Raw genomic sequence first — 27,111 nt, forward strand, 5'->3', positions numbered from 1 at the left:
AAAACGAAACGAAACCACAAAATTTTCCACTGAAGAAGAACAAAACTATACGATTGCTGGAATGTACTTCGGCTATGCTGTTACGGTTTGTATTATTCATGAACGAAACAAAATGAATAGTGTGCAAACGTTTGTTGTGCGAAATAATCATTCAGACACACACACACACACATTTGATTGTTTAACAACGCACTAAGCTAACATCAATATACATACTTAGAGGTTTTAATCAGACAGCAAACGTTTGCAAACGATTGAAATGTGCATTGTACGGTTTCGTTTATATGATTTGTTCCTTAGTTGAGAACTTTAGGCTTTTCGTTTTGTTCGAAACGATATGCATACGAAACGATTGCAAACGCTCCATACGTTGATAAAAAGTATTAATGTACTACATGTTTTCATTTACCGATCTTTCAAAATGCTAGATGTTTCAGTTTCTACGGACATTTATATAAATTCGGTATTTCTCTTTGTTTCATTTAGAAATCGATTTATTAAAGATTCATATAATGGTATGTTTATTACCCCATAACCTTCACACCTCACCCCCTAAATCTCCCTCTAAGTTATAGCCAAATGATGACATTTGTTTTATGTTTATTCAATGATTATTGCCTGGAGTATTGTCAGTTTTTTTTTTCAAGAATTTCATTAGTTTTGTTGTTTGTTCCATTTTTCTTATCATTATTATCTCCCAATATTTATGATTGTTCAGGTCGGTCGTTGTTAGTTATGATAAAAACAACAACAATAAACAATAACAGATGACAATAATAAACATTGGAAGTTTGGGGGGAGGAAAAGAATTGAAATGCATGGCCACAAATGTAGCTCCATATTCAGATAATATCAAAAACTGTATTTTGTGCCTTAAATGTCGGCTACAATTGATCTATAGAATTTCTCTGGGGTCTTTATAAAAATTTTGAGTAAAATGGTTTCTTCCATTTCTTTAAATGACACAATTGTCACCCTGATTATGATACGATTGATTGTTATGACTGCTGCTGGATGGATCACCCACCACCACCGGCAGCTGAATTATCATTTAATTGTTATTGTTGAAATCATTCATGTTTACACATTGAATGATGCACGAATTATATGATCGAAGGGAAGGGAGCGGGGAGAACATGCCTCCATTCAGCCAACTCATTAGCTGTTGATACTTTTTAATTAAAATTTTATCACTTGTTACTGAGTGTGGTGGCGTGGCACAATTTCGTGCAGGAATGTGTTAGAATGTAATCGTTTTTTTAATTGTTTCTCACAGTTGTCAAATCATGAGATTTGAGGTTTCAACATTTTTACACTTTCAATTGAGTTTTGTTTCAATTTCAATGGTTAATTGATTGTGAAATTCGTTGAAAATTTTTCTGTGTGGAACTGTGTGGAAATCAATAAAATTACAAAGGAATATGCAATAGACAGTTGATAGTTGGAAATTAAGCTTCACTTCTGGTGGTCTCATCTTTGTCAGTAGCAAAACTTGGCTGCGGTCATAATCGCTCAGAACTCTCAACACAATTGAGTATTTTATTTATCACTGCAAAACCTTGAAGAAGAAAAGTCAGATTACCAAACGCTAAGGACATTGTCGGAAAAATATTACGGAAAATAACACACCCTTGGCGATTCTTTCACTCATGTTGGGTAAGTTGTAATTGTTTAAAATGTGAAGTACGTTAGTTAAGCGGGCAGAAATAACATATTTATATTATACACTAGCAGACCCCGGTCCGTGTTGATGACCCTTCGTAATGAGTTTTAATGACAACTTTCTATGGCCCTTATGCTTGGCAATTAAAAAATAGGTATGTTCTACCTCACTTCTTCGGTCAATTGTCAAACCGAGGAGGATTTAAAATTTACCAACAGATTTTGTCTGTAACCTTTCTTTTCTCTTACGGATGTTGGATTTTTTCGCCCATTGTTGCTGTCTGTTTAGGATTTATTATCGTCCATGTCCCCTGGTTTTATCCTAAAGCGATCTAATTATAAAAGTTAAAAAATGGTTATGTCCAATTCTCCCGCTTATTGAGACTTATGTTTTAGTTTTTCATGGCTGATGGACTGTTGGACCTCACAATTTAAGGGAATTTGTAAATATATCGTTCTTCTTGATCGGGGCGCAACCACCGTTGCCTCGAAAATTAATTTGCAAGCCGATGCACTCATAAATTAAGGAAATATAGCGATTATAAAATAATAGGCCCCCGAAATTCGCCTACAAATAAGTAGCATTTTGCACCACGGGATATTCCTGAACATTTTCTGAAAATTGCATGAAATTAGATTCAGTAGTTTTGGAAAAATAATTTATTGAAAAGAGTGGGCGTTGTCATCAGTTTTCAATATATATACGGTGACCAATATTTTTGGATGAAAAAAGAGTACACATACGAGGGCTACTACATAAGTTTCTGGGCTAGGCAACAATGCCGGGCGCCATTTCCTTTGGAAAGGTTGACAGTTTCTAGCATAAGAGTACTCAGTACGGTTTGACGTACCACGTATTGCGTTTTTACTGGGCTTAAAGGATTAATTTCCAAAAAAGTATGGAATTTACTTGTGAACATTTTGTCCGACCATTTTTCACAATTTTCTACGTGATGACGACGTGATGAAACAACATCCTATAGTAGTAGTCACCAGGGTTTCGTAGTCTGAGTTGGAGTCGAGCAATTAAGCTGTAGTCGGAGACTGAGTCCAAAAAATAACTTGGCTCCAACTCTGGGCAACAACATTTATCAAAAATTAAATTTCAAGAACTTTTTTGAGTTGTAACTTATCGTGAATTTGCATGCTGGGTCGGTTTCTTAATATACGATAAGAAATGTACAATATTTTAGAATATTTGTTTTAGATCCCACACATTCTTGATCTAGAACATGATAGATATTCAAAGAAGATAATGATCTCAAATTGCACATATTCCTGAACGAAAGCCTGTCCGCTTCAGAAACTCCTACACAGAGTTTCAATTTCAAAAAAAAAAAAAAATTGTCAAGGAACACCTCAGAAAATTCCAATATATAGGACAAAATGGAAACTTGTGCATATTTTATCCATATTGAGTGCTATTAGGAATTACCCTCGGAGTCGACTCCGGCATCGGAGTCGAAACAAAAATGGCTCGACTCCGAACCTTGGTAGTCACACATAAAAAGTTTAGTGTAAAGTAATTTGATTTTTTGTGAAATTGATTGCAGAGGAGCTCTATCCTTCCACTCTCTACCAAACACTCAACATATTTTAGGCAAAGTTTGTACGTCCAAGAGAAACGACATGATTTGGCCGGCCAGGTGACACGATGGTTATGTCTCATACACTTGCCGCTAATTCTGGTAGGGGCGTCCTCATTGACCGAGCTCTATCCCAAAATTACTTTTACCGAACAATTTGTACGTGTGACTACGGACATATGTAGCTCTGTGAAAAACTGGTTTAATGAATTCAATCATGGTGGACGCTCGCTCAACGAAGAAAGTAGTAAGTGTGGTCCAAATACTGCCGTTGTGACAGAAAATATTGATTCCGTGAGTAAACTGATAAATCAAGATCACCTTGATAGGGGCATCCTTGGACATTTCTTTCACCGGCTTCAATTCCATACTGCATGAAAACCTGGGCGTAAAAAAGGTTTCTTATCGATGGATTCCGTACCGCTTGGTGCAAGAAATCCCAAAAAAAACAGCAATCGACAGAACACGCTGTTGACACGTTCAAAAACCACGTTTTGGAGGTGTTTCAATAGGAGTGGAAAAAGTGCTTCATCCATTGGTTTGAGCGCGTGCAGAAGTGTTTAAATCAGTGATTAGAAACCACTGATTTAATTTAAACAACGACAATATTTGGTTAAATGTCTGATTTCATTGTATTACCTTTGTATTCACATGTAATTGTAAAATAAATCAAAAATAGAGGACATAGAGTACACGTGATGAAAATAGAGGACAAAAAGAGTACGCTGAAAAAATAGAGTACGGACACCTAAAATAGAGTACTGTCCTCTAAAATAGAGTACGGTTGGTCACCGTAAATATATAACATACTTAAAAAGTTGGCATGGTCCCGTAGTTTGGCTCCAAATATGCATCTAGGGTATTTAGTTTATTGAGACTAATAAATAACATTAATGAATATTTTTGTACATAATAATGAACACTTACGACTATAATGTATTATCGAAATTATATAAAGGTGTCTTCAGCATCATGCTTTAACATGAATGTGAGAAGTTTGTAGAGGTTGTTACATAAATGAATATCGCCCTTGCTACCCTTTACCATAGGGTACACATAACCCCATTGCCTCCAAAAATTTATGCTGAAACCGATTTAATCATAAGTTTGGCTTATACATATAACGTTTAAAAGAACGGCATAAAATATACATAACAACGGCAAACATTTAGCTTTTGCTGCAAATTTGATGGAATTCGGTTCAGTAGTATTTAAAAAACAGCGGTCTGGCCTTTAGGCCCCAAAGAAGTACTACATTGTAGATTAATCCCTCAATTTTTAAACCGTTACATGCGTAATTTTTACAAATATGGCGTTTTTTTATATCGCATTCAACAAAATATGTAGCCTGTTTTCGGGGGCCATCCCTGTACATTCCTGACAATTTTAGGAAAAACAGTTTAGTAGTTTTTGCAGAAAAAAAATTGTCCCCTCATTATGTATTTCGAAACGAAAATGTGTGCGCACGAAACACACCCAAACTTTAGTTTTGGAAACATTTTTTCCAAGGCCTACAGAAAAAAGGTCGGCCATTCAGTATTCTGTTAACAACTTTTGACAACAAACATAATAGATTTTACATTATTGTGATTTGAGTTTCTTTGTATTATAAATCACAATAATGTTTTTGACAACAAACATAATAATCAGGTGGGCTTATTGGCAGACCTTGTATAGGCCTTGAGTATTTCCTTTGCTTTTGATTCAAAACAAATTTGAAAAACACACTCAAATTTGGTAGTTTTTTTACGCATTCATTTTCTTATCGACATACATAAACAGGCCCTTTAAATTGAAAATTTAAATTAAAAAAAATAAATATGGCGTTTGTTTGTTTTAATATGGCAAAGGGAAGTACCCCGTACCCTTCGATATTCAAGAAAATATTCAGGCGTACTAAGCAAAAAAAGACCACTAGACCACACGTCTACGGTGAAAATCGAGTTTCCACATTTTCTTTGGCTCATATTTCGTAAATTATTTGAAATTTTGACTTATTTTCAAAGTAAAGTTGTAGCTATTGTTGTTCTGAAAATATTACTTCTTTTTCATGGTTAAAAAGTCGAAAATGAGAAAATATCAAATTTTTTGTCACATTTTTGTATACTCTCCATCATAGTAAAACATCTCCCCCAAAAATGTTCAATATAGGTCCATGTCTTGGTATAACCCCCATATAACTGTATCGCCCGATTTTCAGTATTTGGAGAATTTTAACTACATTTTTGGACCGAACTACCTGCAATTTAACATTTGTGGTTCCCACAACATCTGCACCAAAAATTGTCGACATAGGTCCGTGTTTTGGTATAGCCACCTTATAGAGTTATCTTCCGTTTTTCGGTATTTTGAGGGTTTTAGCTACACTTTTCCACCAAACTAGATGTAATTAAATATTTGAAGTTATCAGCGGCCATAAAATATCTCCAACAAAAATTGTCAACATGGATCCAGAAATTGTTATAGTCCCCATATAACGGTACCTCCCGATTTTCGGTATTTTGAGGATTTTAGCTATTTTTGTGGCAGAAGTACCTGCAATTTGACGATTGAGGTTCCCAATGGTCACAAAACTACTCTACCAAAAAATTTCAACAAAAGTCCATGTCTTGGTATGGCCCCCATATAACGGTACCTCCCGATTTTCGGTATTTTGAGGATATTAGCTATCTTTTTTGACGGAAGTACCTACAATATGGCCATTAAGGTTCAACATAGGTCCATGATTCGGAACAGCCCTCGTATAACGGTACTTCCCGATTTTCGGTATCTTGAGGATTTTAGCTACATTTTTTCACCGAGCTACCTGTAATTTAACATTTGAGGTTCCCAGAGGTCACAAAACATATCCAACAAAAAATTGTCAACATAGGTCCAAGTTTGAGTTTGGCCCCCGTACAAAAGTACATACCGATTTTCGGTATTTTGAAGATTTTTGCTACCTCTTTTGACGGAAGTACCTGTAATTTGACTTTTGACCGAACTATCTATAATTTGGGAACTTAGTGGTCACAAAATTTCTCCACCAAAAATTTCCAATGTAGGTCCACACTTTGATATTGTCCCCATATAAAAGTGGCGCCGAATGAATACATTTTTTGATACATTTTCTGACCTTACTTAGGCATGTGGGTTTCCGTGGTCACAAAATATCTCCATTTAAATTTGGAAAGAGAACTAAGTCCTTGGTCACACTAGATGGTTTCATTGAAACAATTTCATGAAATCCAGGGTTCCTAGGTCGATTTCCATACTAGAGTAAAATCATGAAGTTACTGTAGTGGGGAACTCGATTTAAGAATCCCTAAAAGTTTCATTGAAACCACTCTAGTGTGAACTTCGACAAACTAACATATATTTTACGGTCCGGCCCGGAACTTAACGCTTTTTATACCCTCAGCATTTATGTTAACGAGGGTATATACACTTTCATACGGGCAAAATGTGCATTATCGAAATAATGGTTTGAGACCATTTTCCATTTATGTTTGGAAGAAATCCGTTTCGGACACTTTCAAGTCGATTTAGCAAAGTCCGTCCAACTGTCGGGCTGGCTGGAGCGCACGATAACTCTCGAACGGATGAACCGATTTGAAAATGTGGCCTTACTTTAGTTTAGATTCGAAGATGAGCCATATCGGTCCACTTATTCGGGTACCTCCCACACAAAATTTCGGATGAGTTCAGTTTAAGAGTTGGGACTTTTATAAAGGAAACAACTGTCAAATGAAAAAATTATAAAAGAAATATTTTTCATTTTAATTTTTCATAGAACAAGAATCGAGCCCCAGCTCTCGAATCGCTTTGATTTTTGTTGTACCAACTTGTATTCGCTGCCGCCATTAGAAAATTGTAAAAAATCCCTATGGCAATGGAAATGGTACACGCTACATCTGTTGAATGGAGCAACCGATTTGGTCCAAACATGGAATCTCCTTATATTTTGACCAAATTTAGTTTAACTTCGAAAATGGATCGGTCTCCACCTTAGGGTAGCTCCCCAGCAAACCTTTAGAAATTCATAGCGATGCTACTCCTTGTAGCCTTATTTACAGCGATATTATGTTTTTCATGGGCATGTCCATGCTTTCTAACATACTGTTCCAAAAGCTTGCTCTAAGTTTCACGCTGTCCAACTGAAACGACTAGTGGACGCAATATATATCGAAAAGAAATGACTCCCAAAATCCACTTCCAAGATGGACCCGCAACACTTTTGAGCATTAATCTTGTTTTTGTCGGCAAGATCAAATGTCCAAAAAGAGCCACAAAATACTGAAACCCACCTCAACACCCAATGAACGGAAAGAAACAAAACGATTCCCGTACCAATCACACAACGCCACAAACTTTTCAGCTTCTCTGAATCGTTTCATTCTCACAACCAAAACAAAAACACAAACTTTTCAACGTAAAAAGATGGAAACCGTACGATTGGTGAAATGTAACTTCGGCTATGCTTTGCCAAGTTGTTTCATTCACCACCGAAACGACAAGTATTTTTGGGAAACGTTTGCCGTGCGTTATGGTCAATGGCACACTCAGACACACACACACATGTGATTGCTTAACAACCCTATAAGTTAGCATCAGCATACCACAGTGAATTTTATCAACCACCAATCAGCATACCACAGTTAATTTTATCAACCACCAAACGTTTTTGATTTATTCACATGTGTTTAGTACTATTCCGTTTTCTATCTGCTCTTGTGGAGTAGAGTACTTTTCGCTTTTCGTTTTGTTCGTACTCACGAATGTAAACAAAACGAAACTAAACAGCGAGCTCGGCCAACGAGGGTTATGTTTCGTTTTGTATTGTTCCTATGGAAAATACGAAACGAAACGATTGGAAATTTTATTTAAAGTATTTTTACGTACTCTGTCAACACCTAATTTTTGGGAAAAAGGGTTTTGGTTTTGTAGCGGGTATTCGATCTGTCTGTAGATGAAAGTTTCAATTTCAATTTTTTTTACTTGTTTACTGGTTTATATATATTTTTTTCTTTCTTTTTTTTTTTTTGATATTTTTGCTATGGCAATAGTTAAGCATTCTTTGGACAGTTTTGACCTTGTGGAAGTGTAAATTTTGGTAATTTGTCAATATTTTCACAAAAATTGGAGCTTTTGTGAGGTACTAGAGAGTTCTTCACTATTGTATTGGCTACAATTTTTGTCTTATTATCGGATCGAAAATCTCAATCGTTTGGTTGTTATAGGCCAAAGTATCTAAAAAGTGAAAAGTCATGAATTTTCTACATTTCGACTTTTTGACCATGAAAACGAAGTTTTTCTAGGTAATAAGTTCAAAGAAATTGTTGCTCGAGTCAATAACAACAACTTTTAAACTTTAATTTTCAAAAAAGAAAAAAATGCAAATCAAAATGTGGAAGCTCTATTTTCATCGCAGACGGACGGTCTGGTGGGCTTTTTTGCTCAGTACAATCCAAGAATTGGAAACGCGAAGCTCCCATTAAGATTTTTCCTTCCTACTAATCGTCCCAATCTAGTGTGTATGTCAAATCGAAGGTGAAATCAGTGAGGCGTTTTAAGGCTTGGAGAACCAAATCTTTGTTGGGTAAAAACGTCATTCTTTGGAAGGTCTTACATCTGTAAAAAATATTTATGGACGATTTCTCTTTCCGCCAGAATGTAATTTTGAATATAAGACATTTTGGCAGGGTTTGGAAGGTCTTCTATTCACATAGAGCAATTTTGAAAGATCTTCCTTCTATGGAAAGTCTATTTAAAAGGTAGTTCGTTTATGGCTTGCTTAACTGGGCCACCACAAATTGGAAGCTTTCGATACAACATTCCTAACAAATTTCTTTTCTTTTATGATTTATAACTGGCCTTTTTGTACCTGACTAGCTGACTGACTAACAAATGAACCACCTTTGTTATAGGCTCTTATTTCCACAAAAAATCCATAAATAATGATCTAATCATAATAAAATAAAGAAAACCTATAAATAAATCACTCGGCTATAAAAAAAGCATTTGACAGTTTGTGGCTCTTGGCTAAAAACAAAATTGATTTTTTGTTGCTTTAACAAAAGAAAAGATTTAACAAATTACTAAAATGAATTGGGGTTTTTGTTAAATTTTTTAAACAATATACTGCTAAACTGTAAAATATGTGTATGTGTCCGACACTGTGCAACACGGAAAATGCAAAAAAAAATCTGATAGGAATAATTTGGATGTAGAGGCTAAAAAATTGTAATTTGGGATTGCTTTGTTAGGTCGCGTTTGGATTTTAAGGTCTCGTTTTTATCACCGAGTTCAAATTACATCACATGTGAAGAAGTTTTACATGGACAAAAAATACCTAGAAAATTCACGCCCATATTATACTGAGGGTTTTTTTGTCCCCGTTGAACATTTTTGATGCCTGCTAGTTTTTGATGAATTCACCATTGCAACACGGTTGGCATCCAACGATTTTTTTTTTAAATGAATTTCTCAGTAATATAGAGAAAAGTTTTGAATTTCAAATCGAATAGAAATTTTTAGATTTTTTAATATATTTTTTCATATATCTTGATTAGTAGTCGGGTCTATTATTAGTAGCTTACTAGCATCCTATGAATCATTCCGAACTAATAGTCATAATATTTAAAATTTGTTTATTATATAATCCACTCCATTAAATGGCAATGCTCCTAACAATTATTTGTTCTGTTAATTTGAAAACAAAACAAAATTTATTTACCATACTGGTTAGACTTGAAATGGTCAGTTATGGAAAAACACAAACAATAATGCCCTAGAGACACGCTAAAGTTTTTAAAATTGTTCGACGACGACATATAGACAGCTAAGGGGTAAGGTGTCCGAATCACTAAATTATCCACTAGATGCTTAATATGGAGACTCGTCGGTTAGAGATATGACTAACATTGCTTTGGGGCATAAATAACAAAAAGTCGTTAAATATTCACCCACACATAAATGCGATTTAACAACTACAACAACACAATTAGCAATTGTAAAAAAACATCTCCAAGAAAATAATATTAAATTCCAGTAGCTCATAAAATAATTAACAAAATAAAAATGTAGAAAAAACACAACATACGAAAAATAATAAAATAAGTAACCTCCCACACCCACCGCTTCTGGACACAAATGCTCACCAAACCTATGTATCATCAATCAATAGATTTCTTTTATTTTTTATTTTATTCATGTTGTAGTGACGTACCTACCGTGACTATTAATGGCAGAGATGCGAGGCGCATGCGTGGCGTAACAAAACAGACAGGCGTGGAGCATAGCACTCCACATTATGGTGCGCCAAACATTTGAACGCCAAAGTAAAAAAAGAAACAAAAACAAAAACACAAACATTTACGCCAGTTTATTATAGACACACATATTGCAGATCAATGGCTTTGCAAACACAACTATCATTCCCTTCAGCTTTGTCGTTGTTTGCACGTTTTCGTATGATGTCATAGGTTCCGTACTCACTTTATTTCTATTCACATTAGGACTCACTATGGCATTACGTTAAAAAAGAAATACAGATATGAAAAAAATGGCAAAATTTGTGTTAAATTCAGTCAGTTAGAAAAAAAAAGCGAAATGGTTCTCGGCAATGAAGAGACCCAGGAAAAATTTGTCAGCCATATGAGCCGAATAGCCCATTACAAATTAATGAAAAAAGCTACCTTCTCCATTAATAACAGGCTAAGGAAAAACTACTTATTCTACTCATTACTGTGTAATGTCTATAAAACTGAGAGTTTTGAGTTTAACGGCCACCGTCGGCTCACAATTTTTCTGGTAATAAAAAATATATGATGTATGAAAAATTTATGATGTACATGTATGCGTTTAACCCATTTAAAGCAACTGGTCGTTTAAACGCCACAAAATGGTCGCAAACATTGACGTAAAACTCGAGTACGAGTACTTCGCATTTGTGTGCGGTTTTTTGCATTTTGTTATGGTATTGTCTGCTATCTGTCATTGTACGCTTATACAGATTCATTTGGCCTATGCATTTCCTTAAAAGAAAGATATTCAAAAAAAATTGATTTATTTTGTAATTTTCGACTTTGGATGCATGGAAATGTTGCAAATGAAAATTCAAACGCGGCTGAAGTTTGAACCTATGACCTCTCCAACAAACAGACAATGTTGCCGATGTCTTACCGTTCTAAGCCACTGTCAATCGATCAAAATTCCGAACTGGAAGGCATTACAATTCATGAAGGAAAAACACCTTCGATTTGTATATGTGTGTGTATTAAAGAAGGATTCTATTAAGACCAGATAAGTTTGAACCTGGGACCCCTCCAACAAACAGACAATGTTGCCGATGTCTAAGCGTTCTAAGCCACTGCCAATGTATCAAACTTCCGAACTGGAAGACATTACAATTTATGAAGGAAAAACACCTTCGATTTGTATATGTGTGTGTATTGAAGAAGGATTCTAGGAAGACCAGAAATACTAGGTTGACTTGATAGTAAAATGGCTTCAAAAACACTTCACAACTGCAACTTTGCAATAAGTTTAGTATATATACAAGTTTTCAAACTCAGCCTTTTCTAGCACCACATCTAAATATGCCTGATGAGCTGGCTTAAACCACCAGCGAAACGATCGTAGCATATTGGTTGGATGTGTGTAGACTTCGCTAGATATCACTTGTTCAATACAAACTCCTTAGGTCATGATACCTCAATTAATTCAATTAAAGAAAATTATAATAAATTATATACAACAGCTATTCCAATAAAAAACGCCACCAGATTCTGATTTGGAAACACTGGCACGGTTGCCAATCAATTCGATAGGAAAATCTTCAAAAAAAATCTTAAATTGGGCGGTACTCTTACATTGGGCCTTTGGCAAAACGTGGACGTATACTGTCTGATTTTTTACAAGGAATGGTTGGTACCTGTTATAATGTTTCGGTGAGTTCCGCTCTAGGGGGACTTATAAAAACCTATACCGACAAATTTCTGGTGGATAGTTTTATACTCCGATTCCAGTCATGGTAGAACAAATATAAGGTAAAGTAAATACTACAACAAATACAACTCAACAACAACCACATAGAAAATTGTTTTTGTTTGTAACGGTAGTGTCAAAAGTATATGTAAACAAAATATGGAAATGTCTTTAAATTATTTGAATTTAAAAAACTAATAATTTTTCACATTTGATTTAATATTTTGGAAAACATGAATGAAAATTCGTTACATTTTCAATTTGAATGTTTCCACATCATTCCACTAAATGCATAATTTCTCGCAGAAAGTAGAACTTTTGCAAATATGTTTGGGGTCGCTGGAAATTCATTGAAAAAGGAGAAACTGGTTCAATCTTTTGTTTTTGAAATCAAAGAAGCACATACAGATTTATTAGGGTTTTATTTTTTTTTTTCAAATTTAACAAAATGCCTCACATATTAACAAACGTTGTACCGCCTCTATAAGCGGTGTTTTATTGTGCGGCTCGTCGTTCGGAGGAGTTTATTGATATGATAGAAATCTTTCTGGGAAATAGTTTTTTGTCGAAATGATATATTTTTTCCTCAAAAAATATATATCCCTAATGTACATCGAAATAGAAATAAATATATATAAAATGTTGTATGGAATTTGACACTAACGTTACAGCCCAGTTCAGTCATTGCTGTTACCTTTTACTGTTCTACCATGAATTCCAGTGGTATTTTGAGGCCACAACCATCAAAATACCGAAAATCGGGAGGTAACGTTCTAAGGAGGCTATATCAAGACGTAGACCTATATCGACAAATTTCAGGTTAAAAGTTGTATACCCCTAACGAAGACTACATTCCAAATTTCAGCTATTTTAATGGGATATTGAGGCTAAGTCCTTCAAAATACCGAAAATCGGGAGGTACCGTTCTATGGGGGCTATATGAAGGTGTGGACCGATACCGACAAAATTCTGGAGGGAAGTTTTGTACCCCTAAAGAAGACTACGTACCAAATTTCAGCCATTTTGGTAGGATAATGAAGCTAAAACCTTAAAAATACCGAAAATCGGGAGGTACCGTTCTATGGGGGCTATATGAAGGTGTGGACCGATACCAAAATAACAAAACCGCACGAAATAACCATAATCCAAAGTGATTTCAATGCAAAAGTAGGAAGCGATATAGTTTCAGGAGTAAAAGGAAGATATAGCGACAAATTTCAGGTGAAAATTTTCTCACCGTTGACGAAGACTAAATCCAAATTCCATCCATTTCAGTGGTATATTGAGGCTGAAACCATTTCAATGATATATTGAGGTTAAAACCTTGAAAATACCGACAATCGGAATGTATCGTTCTGTGGAGGGTGTATCAAAACGTGAACCGATACCGACAAATTTCTGGGAGAAGGTTTTGTAGTCCCACACAAGACTAAATACCAAGTTTCAGTCATTTCGGTGTGATAATGAGGCTAAAACCTTCAAAATACTGAACATCGGAATGTACCGTTCTATGGGGGGTATATCAAACCGTGAACCGATACCGACAAATTTTTGTGGGAAATTTTGTAGCCCACTAAATAAATCGAAGTCAAAGGTCACATTTTTAGGTTTTTTAGATTTTTGCTTGATAACGGCTTTCCTAGGTTCAAATTGGGACAGTTTACTAACTCCTTCTCCTGGTTCCCGAAAATGCTAGTCATGGCAATGTTTTATAAGCTGGCGATACAGTCGAACTTCTATATTTCAAAAAAAAACCTAGGTAAAAATCACTAAGGTCAATTTTGTAGTTAATTCACAGCTACAACATTTTCTCTAGGTTGATTTCGATAGGACATGGCAGAAACCCGAACAAATCCTTAAAAATGTGACATGAACTTCTATATCTCAAGCTCTATACCTCAAAGCTAGGAAAACATCATAAATACCAATCTTGTAGAGAATTTTCACATCTACAACATTCGGACTAGGACTAGTGGTTTTTAAGCGAAAACCTGAAAAAAACTCAACAATGTGTTCTTGACCTCGATTTATTTAAAAATCCCTCCCGCGATTTTTATACCCTCCACCATAATATGGAGGGTATAATTAAATTTGTCATTCGGTTTGTAACACATCGAAATATTCATCGGAGAACCTGTAAAGTAAAATTCTAAGTCGATATAACCATATCCGTCTGTCCGTCCGTCTGTTAAAATCAAGGTACAGCTGGCAATTTTTAAGATAGAGCTTTGTAATTTGGTATAGACGTTTATATTACTCCTAGGATGTTTGGTACTGCAAATGGGCTATATCGGTGCACGTTTTGATATAGCCCCCCATAGAACGATACCACCCGATTTTCGGTATTTTGAAGGTTTTAGCGTCATTAAAATTTGGTATTTAGTCATTGTTGGGGGTATATAACTCTCCACCTGAAATTTGTCGGTATAGGTCCACGCCTCCATATAGCCCCCATAGAACGGTACCTCCATATTTCCGGTATATTAAAGGTTGTGGCCTTAATATTCCACCGAAATGGCTGAAATTAGGTATTTGGTCTTCATTGGGTGTATTAAACGTTCCATCTGAAATTTGTCGGTATATGTGCACGCCTTCAAATAGCCCCCATAGAACGATGTAAACCCGATTTTCGGTATTTTGAAGGTTGTGGCCACAATATTCCTCAGAAATGGCAGAAATTTGGTATTTAGGGCTTATTGGTAGTATAAAACTTTCCCCCAGAGTCTTGTTGGTACAGGCCCACGCCTTAGGATAGCCCCCATAGAACGGTACCTTCCTATTTCCAGTATTTCGAATGTTGTGGCCTCAATATTCCACCGAAGTGGTTGAAATTTGGTATTTGGTCTTCATTTGGGGTATTAAACGTTCCATATGAAATTGGTCGGTATGGGTTTACGCCTTGGTATAGCCCCCATAGAAAGGTATTTTAAAGGCTATGACTTTAATATTCCACCGAAGTGGTTGAAATTTGGTATTTCGTCTTCACTTAGGGTATTAAACGTTCCATATGAAATTTTTCGGTATATGTCCACGTCTTCATATAGCCCCCATAGAACGATACTACCCCGTACCAGTAGCCCACCGAAAGACTAAAATTTGTTATTTAGTCTTTCATGGGGTTATCAAATATTGCAGAAGAGAATTATCAGTATAGGTCCGCGAGTTCCCCCATATCCCCCATAGAAGCGTACCTCTTGATTTTCGGTATTTTGAAGGTTTTACCGAAATATCGAAAAATTGGTATTTAGTCTTCTTTGAGTCTAAAAACTTTCAGCCAGAAATTTGTAGGTATAGATCGACGTTTTTATTTTACCGAACTTGCTGAAATTTTGGTATTTAGTTTTCTTCATAAACGAAAGGAAACTAATTGTTCCATTTTACTTCAATACAACTCGTGCTGGAGGGTATAACAAGTTTGGCCAGGCCTAACTTAATGCCTTTCTTACTTGTTTTGTTTTTATTTTCTCAGCTATGTACATTGTAGTTTCAGAATCCGCAAAAACGTCCCAGGTGTAAGCACTGTTAATTTAAACTTAGTTCAGGCGCACCGTGTTCTCAGCAAGGTCCCTATCGGACAACACCTTCGGGTACGTTATTCTGATTACAACGACATAATTTTTGTTGCGGCAAATCCATGCCAAACGCTCAAACTAACTATTGAAAGGAATAATTCCGAAAATTATATCTTGTTTCTTGTATATAAATATGTATATTTATTACTTATATATATAATTATTACTTACTTACTTAGCTGGCCCATTACAGAACATTTGTTCTATAGGCCGAACTAAGAAGAGATCTCCATTCCTCTATATTTGTTGCTTTGCACTCTGGAATACCGCGCCTTTTCATCTCATCATCCACTTGTTTGCGCCATCTATTCCTTGGCCTGCCAATTCTGCGCGCACCGCCATGTGGTATGTATTCATACGCCTTTTTAGCGGGTTCATCATCGCTCATTCTTATGATATGGCCTAGCCAACGCAATCGCTGCATCTCGATACGTTTAACAATATTGATGTCGTTGTACATCAGATACAGCTCGTGGTTCATGCGACGTCTATATTCACCGTCAACGCAGATTGGTCCGTAGATCTTTCGAAGAATTTTTCTCTCAAACACACCAAGCACTGCCATGTCTGCTTGCGCAAGTACCCAGGCTTCGGAGCCATACATCAGCACGGGTAGTATCAGTGTTTTGTAGAGCGTTATTTTTGTTTGACGAGATGTGGCTTTGTTTTTAAACTGCTTACTTAAACCAAAGTAGCATCTGTTGGCCAATACAATTCTTCTTTTTATTTCACAACTGATGTCGTTTGTTGTGTTTACGGAGGTGCCGAGGTAGACGAAGTCTTTTACTACCTCAATATTATAGGAACCAACTTCCACAGTCGGTCCGAGCTCAATGGATGCATTGCGCGTCGACACCATTAACTTGGTCTTCTCACCGTTTACCGCCAGACCCACTTTAGCAGATTCTCCTTCGACCTTTATAAAGGTATCAGTTAGTTCTTTTACTGATCGGCCCATGATGTCTATATCATCAGCATAAGCAAGTAACATGTGACTATTGGTGTAGATTGTGCCACTTCTTTTGACGTTTGCCTCTCGTATAACCTTTTCTAGCAGGATGTTGAAGAGGTCACACGAAAGGCTGTCTCCTTGTCTGAAACCTCTTTTGGTACCAAACTCTTCGGAGAGGTTCTTTCCTATTTTAACTGAGGACCTCGTGTCAGTTAAATTCATTTTACAAAGCCGGATGAGCTTTGCGGGAATACCAAATTCAGACATGGCTTGGAATACCTTTGAACGCAGCGGGCTGTCGAAGGCTGCTTTATAATCGACAAAAAGGTGGTAGGTGTCGATCTGCATCTCTTGGGTCTTCTCCAGGATTTGCCGCAGGGTAAATATCTGGTCAATGGTGGACTTGCCAGGTCTAAAGCCGCATTGGTATGGTCCAATTATCTCGTTGACCATAGGCTTTAGTCGTTCGCACAATATCCCTGACACGATCTTGTAGGCAATAGGGAGTAGACTTATGCCCCTATAGTTAGAGCATACAGTCTTATCTCCCTTCTTGTGGACGGGGCACAGGATACTCAGGTTCCAATCGTCGGATACTCGTTCTTCCTGCCAGATGGTGCTAACTAGCTGATGAATACACCTTATCAGCGTGTCGCCTCCGGTTTTAAACAGCTCGGCTGGTAAGCCATCGGCCCCTGGTGCCTTATTATTCTTCAGCCGATTTATTGCTGTCTTTACCTCATCTTGGCTGGGCGGTATACATTCAATACCATCTTCTGGGATTGGGACTGTGGTATCTTCGTCGTCTTCGCTGCTATTGGATACCAACAGATTTGAAAAATGTTCTTTCCATATCCTGAGTACTCTATCTGTATCAGTTACCAGATTACTTTGCTGGTCTCTACAGGAGGATGTGCCTGTACCAAAGCCGTCAGTTTGATGCTTGACTCTTTGGTAGAATTTTCGGACTTCTTTCTGGCTCCTGTACATCTCGATTTTTTCACACTCCCGCTTTTCCATCTCTCTCTTTTTCCTGCGGAAAAGACGTTTGTCCTCTCTCCTTTTCTCCCTGTATCTCTCTCGTGCGCTACGCGTTGCTACGGATTGTAAAGTAGCCTTACATGCCGCATTTTTCTCTTCGGTGGCAGCACGACACTCCTCATCATACCATGGATTCCTTGGTGGAGGTCTCTGGTATCCAAGTATGGATTTTGCGGCTGTTTGCATGGAGTGGGCAATGCTTTGCCATTGCGCTGATATGTTATCAGAATGAGGAGTGCTTTGATTAAGCAATTGGGCTAGTTGAGTGGAATATGCTGTGGCTATCTGTTGTGATTGCAGCTTACCGATGTCTAACTTTCGTGTTGTGTCTGTTCGTACTTTGTTTGCTACGTTTAAGCGGGTGCGTTCCTTTGCTGCAACAATGTAGTGGTCCGAATCAATGTTTGCGCCTCGGAACGATCGTACATCCAACACGCTCGATGAATGTCTTCCATCTATCACAACATGATCAATTTGGTTTCTTGTTTTCTGATCTGGAGACAGCCAGGTGCCCTTATGAATATCGAGATGATTAAATCTGGTACTGCTAACTACCATGTTTTTTGCAGCTGCAAAGTCTATCAGCCTCATACCATTGTCAGATGTTTCACTGTGGAGACTGAATTTCCCGACTGTTGGGCCAAACATATTCTCCTTTCCAATTTTAGCATTAAAATCGCCTAGAATGATTTTAATGTTATGGGCAGGGCAACGGTCATATGTTTCTTCTAAGCGCTCGTAAAATATATCTTTGGTCTGTTCGTCAGTATGAGCATGAGCGCAAATAAAGCTGATGTTGAAGAATTTAGCTTTTATTCGAATTGCAGCAAGTCTTTCATTCACTGGGGTGAAGCTGGATACCAGATGTTTTAGTCTCCGACTAACTACGAATCCACAACCAAACTCATGCTTTACGTCATGGCAGCTATAATACAGTGCGTCACCTTTAGGTGTTGTTGTGACGCCTTTCCCAATCCATCGTATTTCCTGTATGGCAGTAATATCGGCCTTGTACTTTTCAAGTACGCCTGCCAATGCGAAGACTGCACCTTCTCTATAAAGAGTGCGAACATTCCAGGTGCAGATTCGCAGATCATGGTCCTTAAAACGTTTGCAGGGTTCGTCAACTTTAGAGGGGTTTGTTTTTCTTTTCTTTCGTTTTTTCATAGTATATATAATATGTTTATATAATTATTACTTACTAAAATGTACGCTGTAAACTTCCAAAACTCCTTATTATATTATTACCTTCTGTATTATCAAGTAATGAGACCTTATTACTCTCCGCATTACCAGACAGAGAATATATATTACACATGATTACTTTTATAGTAACATAAAATACTTGTGTTCAGGCAATACGTTTCTTCCCTGTGTAGATTCAAGTTAAGATACATCTCCAATATTTCAGTATATAGGTATTTTGTAGGTTTTGGCCGAAAATTTCGGCTGTCGCATGTTCATATTACCACTCAAGAGCAAAATTTTAAAACATATTTTCTTGTTATTAATCTATTTTTATTTCTTTCTTTTTATTTCGTTTTAGGTAAAGTCGCAGAAATTTTTAAAATACGCCAATAATCAAATAAATATAACAATATATGTAAGTATAAAAATCGAATGATATCATATCGTTCTGAGCTAGAATTCAACAAAGGTTTGGTATCAAGAAAAAAAGACTCCAAATATAATCAATTCATGTTTCAGAATCATTTTTGTTTTCTCTCCAAAAGTCTGTATGTTTTAAGCGGATAGACATAGACATTCTATGCGCGCTGAGGTATTCAAGATAAAAACTATAAAGAAGAAGTTTTCAACCCTTTATTGAAAAATGGACCGAAAATACGCTATGGAATTAATGTTTTCCACTGAAGTAAGTGTTCCTCTGAGTGTTATCAGCAACGACGAATATTTACAAAAAGGACCCAAATTTGTCTTTTTTACCAAAAAAAATGTTTTTGGCAGACAATTGATAGCATTGGATAGGGGTCACCCCAAAATTAATATAAACTATTTTGTATCTAAACTCTTTCCACATCCCATAAACTCCCGCCTAGGTGTTATAAGCGTACACACTTTACATTTTGTTTAACGCGATCACATGCCCATCACTGATAACCTAGCGAAGATTAACGACATTTGTATAAATTAAATTGAAAACTAACAACTAGCTATTGTTTTAAGCTTTGAAATAAAATAATTCACTTTAAAAGTTCCGAACGAGGGAGTTGGTTTTTTAATTCATTCAGATTCATCGTCCGACGCGTAATGCCTATTTAAACAAAAATTAACCTTTGTTGAAACATTGCGTTGTTTTTTTGTTCAAAATTTGTAATTTCTTTATTCTCTCAATGAGGTTAGGTTGCTGCTTAGTTTTCTGTTTTTGTTTTTGCTAATAGACCAAAAGAAGTTTAGATTTTTTATGATGATGATGATGATGTCATTATTTGTTAATAAATGGCTGTGAAACAAAGTTTCATGCATAGTAAACAAATTTAACTGAATATCTGAAAATGCGGGACATTGAAATAAATATGTACATATTTGCTAAAGTTGAGTTGAGAGAAAACAAACACACACATTGGTATGTGATTTGGCAGAATATAACCTAATTAATTAGCATGGCGCGTAAGACAGTCTGTGATGGTTAAAAGTTTAGCGAGCATCATTTTGAGAGGACGGGCATTAAAGAATACATTTTCATACATTGTTACTATAATTTCTAGCCAGAAAATATATAATTTTTAATATTTATATAATCACAATTTCAAGAAGTAGTCCATGAATCCTATTCATAACCAGTATGGAAAGAATAAAAGCTGGGTCAGGCCGACCAGTGCTATCAGGAGGGCATAATGAATCCCACTAAGCTGAACGAAACAGTGCTTCTATAGGACCCTTTCTAAAAGAAAGGGTGCTTCTATAGAACAATTCCGAAAGAAAGGGGGCTTCCATAGACACTTTCGGAAAGAAAGGGTGCTTCTATAGACCCTTTCTTAAAGAAAGGGTGCTTCTATAGATCCTTTCTGAAAAAACGATTACTTCTATAGACCCTATCTGAAAAACAAGTACTTCTATATACATACCCTTTCTGAAAAACAAGTACTTCTATATACATACCCTTTCTGAAAAAAGAGTGCTTCTATAGACCATTTCCTAAAGAAAGGGTGCTTCTATAGACCATTTCCTAAAGAAAGGGTGCTTCTATAGAACCCTTTCTAAAAGAAAGGGTGCTTCTATAGAACCCTTTCTAAAAGAAAGGGTGCTTCTATAGACCCTTTCTGAAAAAACGAATACTTCTATAGACCCCATCTGAAAAAACGAGTACTTCTATAGACCCTTTCTGAAAAAACGAATATTTCTATAGTCCCCTTCTGAAAAAACGAATACTTCTATAGACCCTTTCTGAAACAACGATTATTTCTATAGACCCCTTCTGAAAAAACGAGTACTTCTACAGACCCTTTCTGAAAAAACGATTACTTCTATAGACCCCTTCTGAAAAAACGAGTACTTCTGTAGACGCTTTCTGAAAAAAGAGTGCTTCTATAGACCATTTCCGAAAGAAAGGGGGCTTCTATAGAACATTTCCGAAAGAGAGGGTGCTTCTATAGAACATTTCCGAAAGAAAGGGTGCTTCTATAGACCATTTCCTAAAGAAAGGGTGCTTCTATAGAACCCTTTCTAAAAGAAAGGGTGCTTCTATAGAACCCTTTCTAAAAGAAAGGGTGCTTCTATAGACCCTTTCTGAAAAAACGAATACTTCTATAGACCCCTTCTGAAAAAACGAATACTTCTATAGACCCTTTCTGAAAAAACGATTACTTCTATAGACCCCTTCTGAAAAAACGAGTACTTCTACAGACCCTTTCTGAAAAAACGATTACTTCTATAGACCCCTTCTGAAAAAACGAGTACTTCTATAGACGCTTTCTGAAAAAAGTGTGCTTCTATAGACCATTTCCGACAGAAAGGGTGCTTCTATAGACCATTTCCGAAAGAAAGGGTGCTTCTATAGAACATTTCCGAAAGAAAGGGTGCTTCTATAGACCATTTCATAAAGAAAGGGTGCTTCTATAGAACCCTTTCTAAAAGAAAGGGTGCTTCTATAGAACCCTTTCTAAAAGAAAGGGTGCTTCTATAGAACCCTTGCTAAAAGAAAGGGTGCTTCTATAGAACCCTTTCTAAAAGAAAGGGTGCTTCTATAGACCCTTTCTGAAAAAAAACGAATACTTCTATAGACCCCCTACTGAAAAAACGAGTACTTCTATAGACCCTTTCTGAAAAAACGAATACTTCTATAGACCCCTTCTGAAAAAACGAATACTTCTATAGACCCTTTCTGAAAAAACGATTACTTCTATAGGCCCCTTCTGAAAAAACGAGTACTTTTACAGACCCTTTCTGAAAAAACGATTACTTCTATAGACCCCTTCTGAAAAAACGAGTACTTCTATAGACGCTTTCTGAAAAAAGAGTGCTTCTATAGACCATTTCCGAAAGAAATGGTGCTTCTATAGACCATTTCCGAAAGAAATGGTGCTTCTATAGACCATTTCCTAAAGAAAGGGTGCTTCTATAGAACCCTTTTTAAAAGAAAGGGTGCTTCTATAGAACCCTTTCTAAAAGAAAGGGTGCTTCTATAGACCCTTTCTAAAAGAAAGGGTGCTTCTATAGACCCTTTCTAAAAGAAAGGGTGCTTCTATAGACCCTTTCTAAAAGAAAGGGTGCTTCTATAGACCCTTTCTAAAAGAAAGGGTGCTTCTATAGACCCTTTCTAAAAGAAAGGGTGCTTCTATAGACCCTTTCTAAAAGAAAGGGTGCTTCTATAGACCCTTTCTAAAAGAAAGGGTGCTTCTATAGACCCCTTCTGAAAAAATAAATAAATATAGAACATTTCCGAAAGAAAGGGTGCTTCTATAGAACATTTCCGAAAGAAAGGGTGCTTCTATAGACCATTTCCTAAAGAAAGGGCGCTTCTATAGAACCCTTTCTAAAAGAAAGGGTGCTTCTATAGAACCCTTTCTGAAAAAACGAATACTTCTATAGACCACTTCTGAAAAAACGAGTACTTCTATAGACCCTTTCTGAAAAAACGATTACTTCTATAGACCCCTTCTGAAAAAACGAATACTTCTATAGACCCTTTCTGAAAAAACGATTACTTCTATAGACCCCTTCTGAAAAAAAGTACTTCTATAGACCCTTTCTAAAAAACGATTACTTCTATAGACCCCTTCTGAAAAAACGAGTACTTCTATAGACGCTTTCTGAAAAAACGAGTGCTTCTATAGACCATTTCCGAAAGAAAGGGTGCTTCTATAGAACATTTCCGAAAGAAAGGGTGCTTCTATAGAACATTTCCGAAAGAAAGGGTGCTTCTATAGACCATTTCCTAAAGAAAGGGTGCTTCTATAGAACCCTTTCTAAAAGAAAGGGTGCTTCTATAGACCCTTTCTGAAAAAACGAATACTTCTATAGACCCCTTCTGAAAAAACGAGTACTTCTTTAGACCCTTTCTGAAAAAACGATTACTTCTATAGACCCCTTCTGAAAAAACGAATACTTCTATAGACCCCTTCTGAAAAAACGAATACTTCTATAGACCCCTTCTGAAAAAACGAGTAGTTCTATAGACGCTTTCTGAAAAAAGAGTGCTTCTATAGACCATTTCCGAAAGAAAGGGTGCTTCTATAGAACATTTCCGAAAGAAAGGGTGCTTCTATAGAACATTTCCGAAAGAAAGGGTGCTTCTATAGACCATTTCCGAAAGAAAGGGTGCTTCTATAGAACATTTCCGAAAGAAAGGGTGCTTCTATAGAACATTTCCGAAAGAAAGGGTGCTTCTATAGACCCTTTCTGAAAGAAATGGTGCTTAGACCCTTTCTGAAAAAATGATTACTTCTATAGACCCTTTCTGAAAAAAGAGTGCTTCTATAGACCATTTCCGAAAGAAAGGGTGCTTCTATAGACCATTTCCGAAAGAAAGAGTGCTTCTATAGACCCTTTCTGAAAGAAATGGTGCTTAGACCCTATCTGAAAGAAATGGTGCTTAGACCCTTTCTGGAAAAATGATTACTTCTATAGACCCTTTCTAAAAAAGAGTGCTTCTATAGACCATTTCCGAAAGAAAGGGTGCTCTATAGACCCTTTCTGAAAGAAATGGGTGCTTCTATAGACCCTTTTGAAAGAAATGGTGCTTAGACCCTTTCTGAAAAAACGAGTACTTCTATAGGAACCTTTCTGAAAGAAATGTTGCTTCTATAGACCATTTCTAAATGAAAGGTTGATTCTATAGACCATTTCTAAATGAAAGGTTGCTTCCGTAGAAACCTCTCTAGAACAAAGAGTTCTTATATAGACACATTCTGAAAGGAAGGGAGCTTCTATACACCCTTTCTGAAAAAAGAGAGCTCCTATAAACCCTTTCTAAAAGAAAGGGTGCTCCTATTTACCCTGTCTGGAAGAACGGGTGCTTCTATAGACCCTTTCCTATTGACCCTTTCTGAAAGAAATGGTGTTTCTTTACACCATTTCCATAAGTAATGCTGCTTCTATAGACCCTCTCCGAAAGAAAGAGTGCTTCTATAGACCCTTTCTGAAAGAGAGGCTGCTTCTATTGGCCCTTTTTGAAAGAAATGCTGCTTCTATTGGTCCTTTTTGAAAGAAAGGCTGCTTCTATAGACCCTTTCAGAAAAAATGGTGCCTCTATAGACCTTTTCTGAAATAAAGGGTGCCTCAATAGACCCTTTCTGAAAAAGAGAGCTTCTATAGGCCCTTTCTCAAAACAGAATGCTTCTATAGACCTTTTATAGACAATTTCTGAAAGAAAGGCTGCTTCTATTGACCCTGTCTGAAAGAACGGGTGCTTCTAGAGACCCTTTCTGAAAAAAGTACTTCTATAGGCACTTTCTCAAAAAAGAGTGATTCTATAGAACTTTTATAGACAATTTCTGAAAGAAAGGCTGCTTTTCCCTTCTGGAAGAAAGGCGGTTTCTATAGACCCTTTCTGAAAGAGTTCTTCTATAGACCCTTCCCGGAAGAAAGGCTGCTTCTATAGACCCCTTTCTAAATACAATTCACAATTTGTTTCTCCGAAAAAAAGGTGTACGTGTGACTACGGACTTACTTCCTCTCATCCATAAAATCGAAAAGCCGCGCAATTTATCTTCATTTCAATACATTTTAGGTTAGGGGTATTTAACCCGATAATATCGATAGACAAAATTATCTATTGATATTGAATTTGAAAAATAATCGATACTATTGATAATGCCATCGATTGTTTGCCAGTTCTAATGTATATTCTTAAAAGCAACTATGGGTCTATCTATTTTCCTTTTGCACGTTACAAACTAATGCAAAAATACATAATGCCCCTCATCACAGTTTGGTGTAGGGTATAAAAAGTAGAACTAGGATACTTGACTAGAGCCAAAACTTAAAAAATGTGTACTTGAACTTGAACAGCCCAGTTCATAAAATTTATCTCGTGAATTTGTGTGAAATTTTTTGTTATTATCTCAAAGAAAAATTTTCATTTGTTTTAATGCAAAAATATTGCCATCAACTCCTATTTCACATTTGTACTTATTTCAAATTTTGTTTAATTGTTTTATGACTGTTTTTTATTAACATCTGTTTAAAAACAATAAACAAAATTCCAATCCAGCCTCCCTTAACAAATTTATAGAAAAGAATGTGACACAGTTATTAATTTTAGAAACAAAAAATTAAAGCAAATTGTGAGAATTGGAGGGATGGTCTGTCTACGAGTATTGTGCTCCTCTAAAATTCAAAAACAAAAAATGAACTAATTAATAAAATCTGTTTAGCATATAAAAACTAATACAAAAATAACGCACATCTTTTTATATCGTACCAATGTTTGGGATTGTCTCTACAATTTGTACAATTAATAAAAAAAATGCTACAGCATTTTTTTTTTGTCCCCTATTTTTTATTTTCTAAATATTTAAGGGGTTTGGCTTCGACAATCAATGAATGGATGGTGATTGATGTTACTCTAATATTTACTTAAACATTGAGTCATCCAAAAACCAATTTATCTCGTTGTTTATTTGTCAAACAACAAGTCATGTTTGCGTTTAACGGAAATTTAAAAAAAAAATTGAAAAAATGAACAACTATTGAAATCAAACAATTTTACGGAAATTTTCTTAAATAGTAAAATAAATATTTAGTTTTTTTATTAACAATTCGTTGAAATGCATTTTTATGGCTTCGTTTGAATGTGTGTTTCTATTGAACAGCAACAAAGATCAATAGAAATAGGGCTATAAATGCACAAGCAAGTTGGAGAGATAAGACAACTTTACAAGTCCCGAACTATTGTGAATGGAGTGTTTTTATTATCCCCACCTCGGTCGTAAACAATGTAAAAATGTTACACTCATTAATAATATTAAATATCGCATAGAGTCACACACCAGTTTACGACTTTAAGGCGACTAGTTCTTTTTCATGGTCAATCCCAGCAAAAACCAGTAAGGAAAGGATCAAAGTCGGGCGGGCCGACTATTTGATACCCTACACCACTGTGAATATGTAAAATATATATGGGTGTTATATCTAAATCTGAACCGATTTCAATATAAAATGGCACACTTATGTATATCTATACCGAACTCCGTCACACATTCAAAAATTGATGAATCTTTGAATTGGACAGATATGTGGCGTTTGGTGCATTAAATACGTGAAATCGGCCGAATATATGTATATATGGGAGCTATATCCAAATCTGAACCGATTTCGATCAAATTTGGAACATCTATTTCTAGGCCGAATGCAGTCCCTATTTCCAATTTTCATCGAAATAGGACATTTATAGCGTTTTGCTGCAGAAAATTCGGTGCCGAAAAAATATGCAAATTGAACCGATTTCGATATAAGTTGGCACATATGTTTTTAGACCGAATTCAGTCACACATTCCAAATTTCATCGAAATCGGACGTATATAGCGTGTTTTTCCCTTATTTTTTGCTGTTTTGGTGCTGCTCGTCAGCAAAACATTTTAGTATATTTTCAAAATTGTTTCACTAACTCGAATTCTGTTAAAACTATATACAAAGAAATACTCAGAACTCTTTTAATATTGGTCCAAATAGATTTTTTTGTATTCTTTTTTTATCACCCAAATTTTGCACAGTGGACTTGGGTGCAATTTTAAATCTATCTTAAACATCTTTAAAACTGCTTCTTTTTTGAAAATGGATTAGCAATTATCGTACCAGCTGGACAATAAACTAACTAAACTTATTTATGTGTGTCTATGTGTGTTCCCGTACGGTTTTAATGGTAAAAGAG

The 27,111-nt window shown here is 36.1% G+C and overlaps 1 protein-coding gene across 5 annotated transcripts in view; it reads left to right on the forward strand.

Annotated features, from left to right (window-relative positions):
- Window positions 1-27,111, forward strand: part of kst (spectrin beta chain, non-erythrocytic 5 kst) — a 204,228-nt gene that overhangs the window by 79,022 nt on the left and 98,095 nt on the right. For 2 of the 5 annotated variants that reach the window (XM_073983945.1, XM_073983946.1), the window contains exon 3: window positions 19,327-19,383. The exons of the other annotated variants lie outside the window; for them this stretch is intronic. The gene's annotated coding sequence lies outside the window, so the exon portion shown is untranslated. The remainder of the gene's footprint in view (window positions 1-19,326; window positions 19,384-27,111) is intronic. 5 annotated transcript variants of the gene reach the window in all.

The sequence above is a fragment of the Musca autumnalis genome, unplaced genomic scaffold (assembly GCF_047663935.1).
Source record: "Musca autumnalis isolate F117 unplaced genomic scaffold, ASM4766393v1 scaffold_4, whole genome shotgun sequence".
NCBI classification, from domain to species: Eukaryota; Metazoa; Arthropoda; class Insecta; order Diptera; family Muscidae; genus Musca; species Musca autumnalis.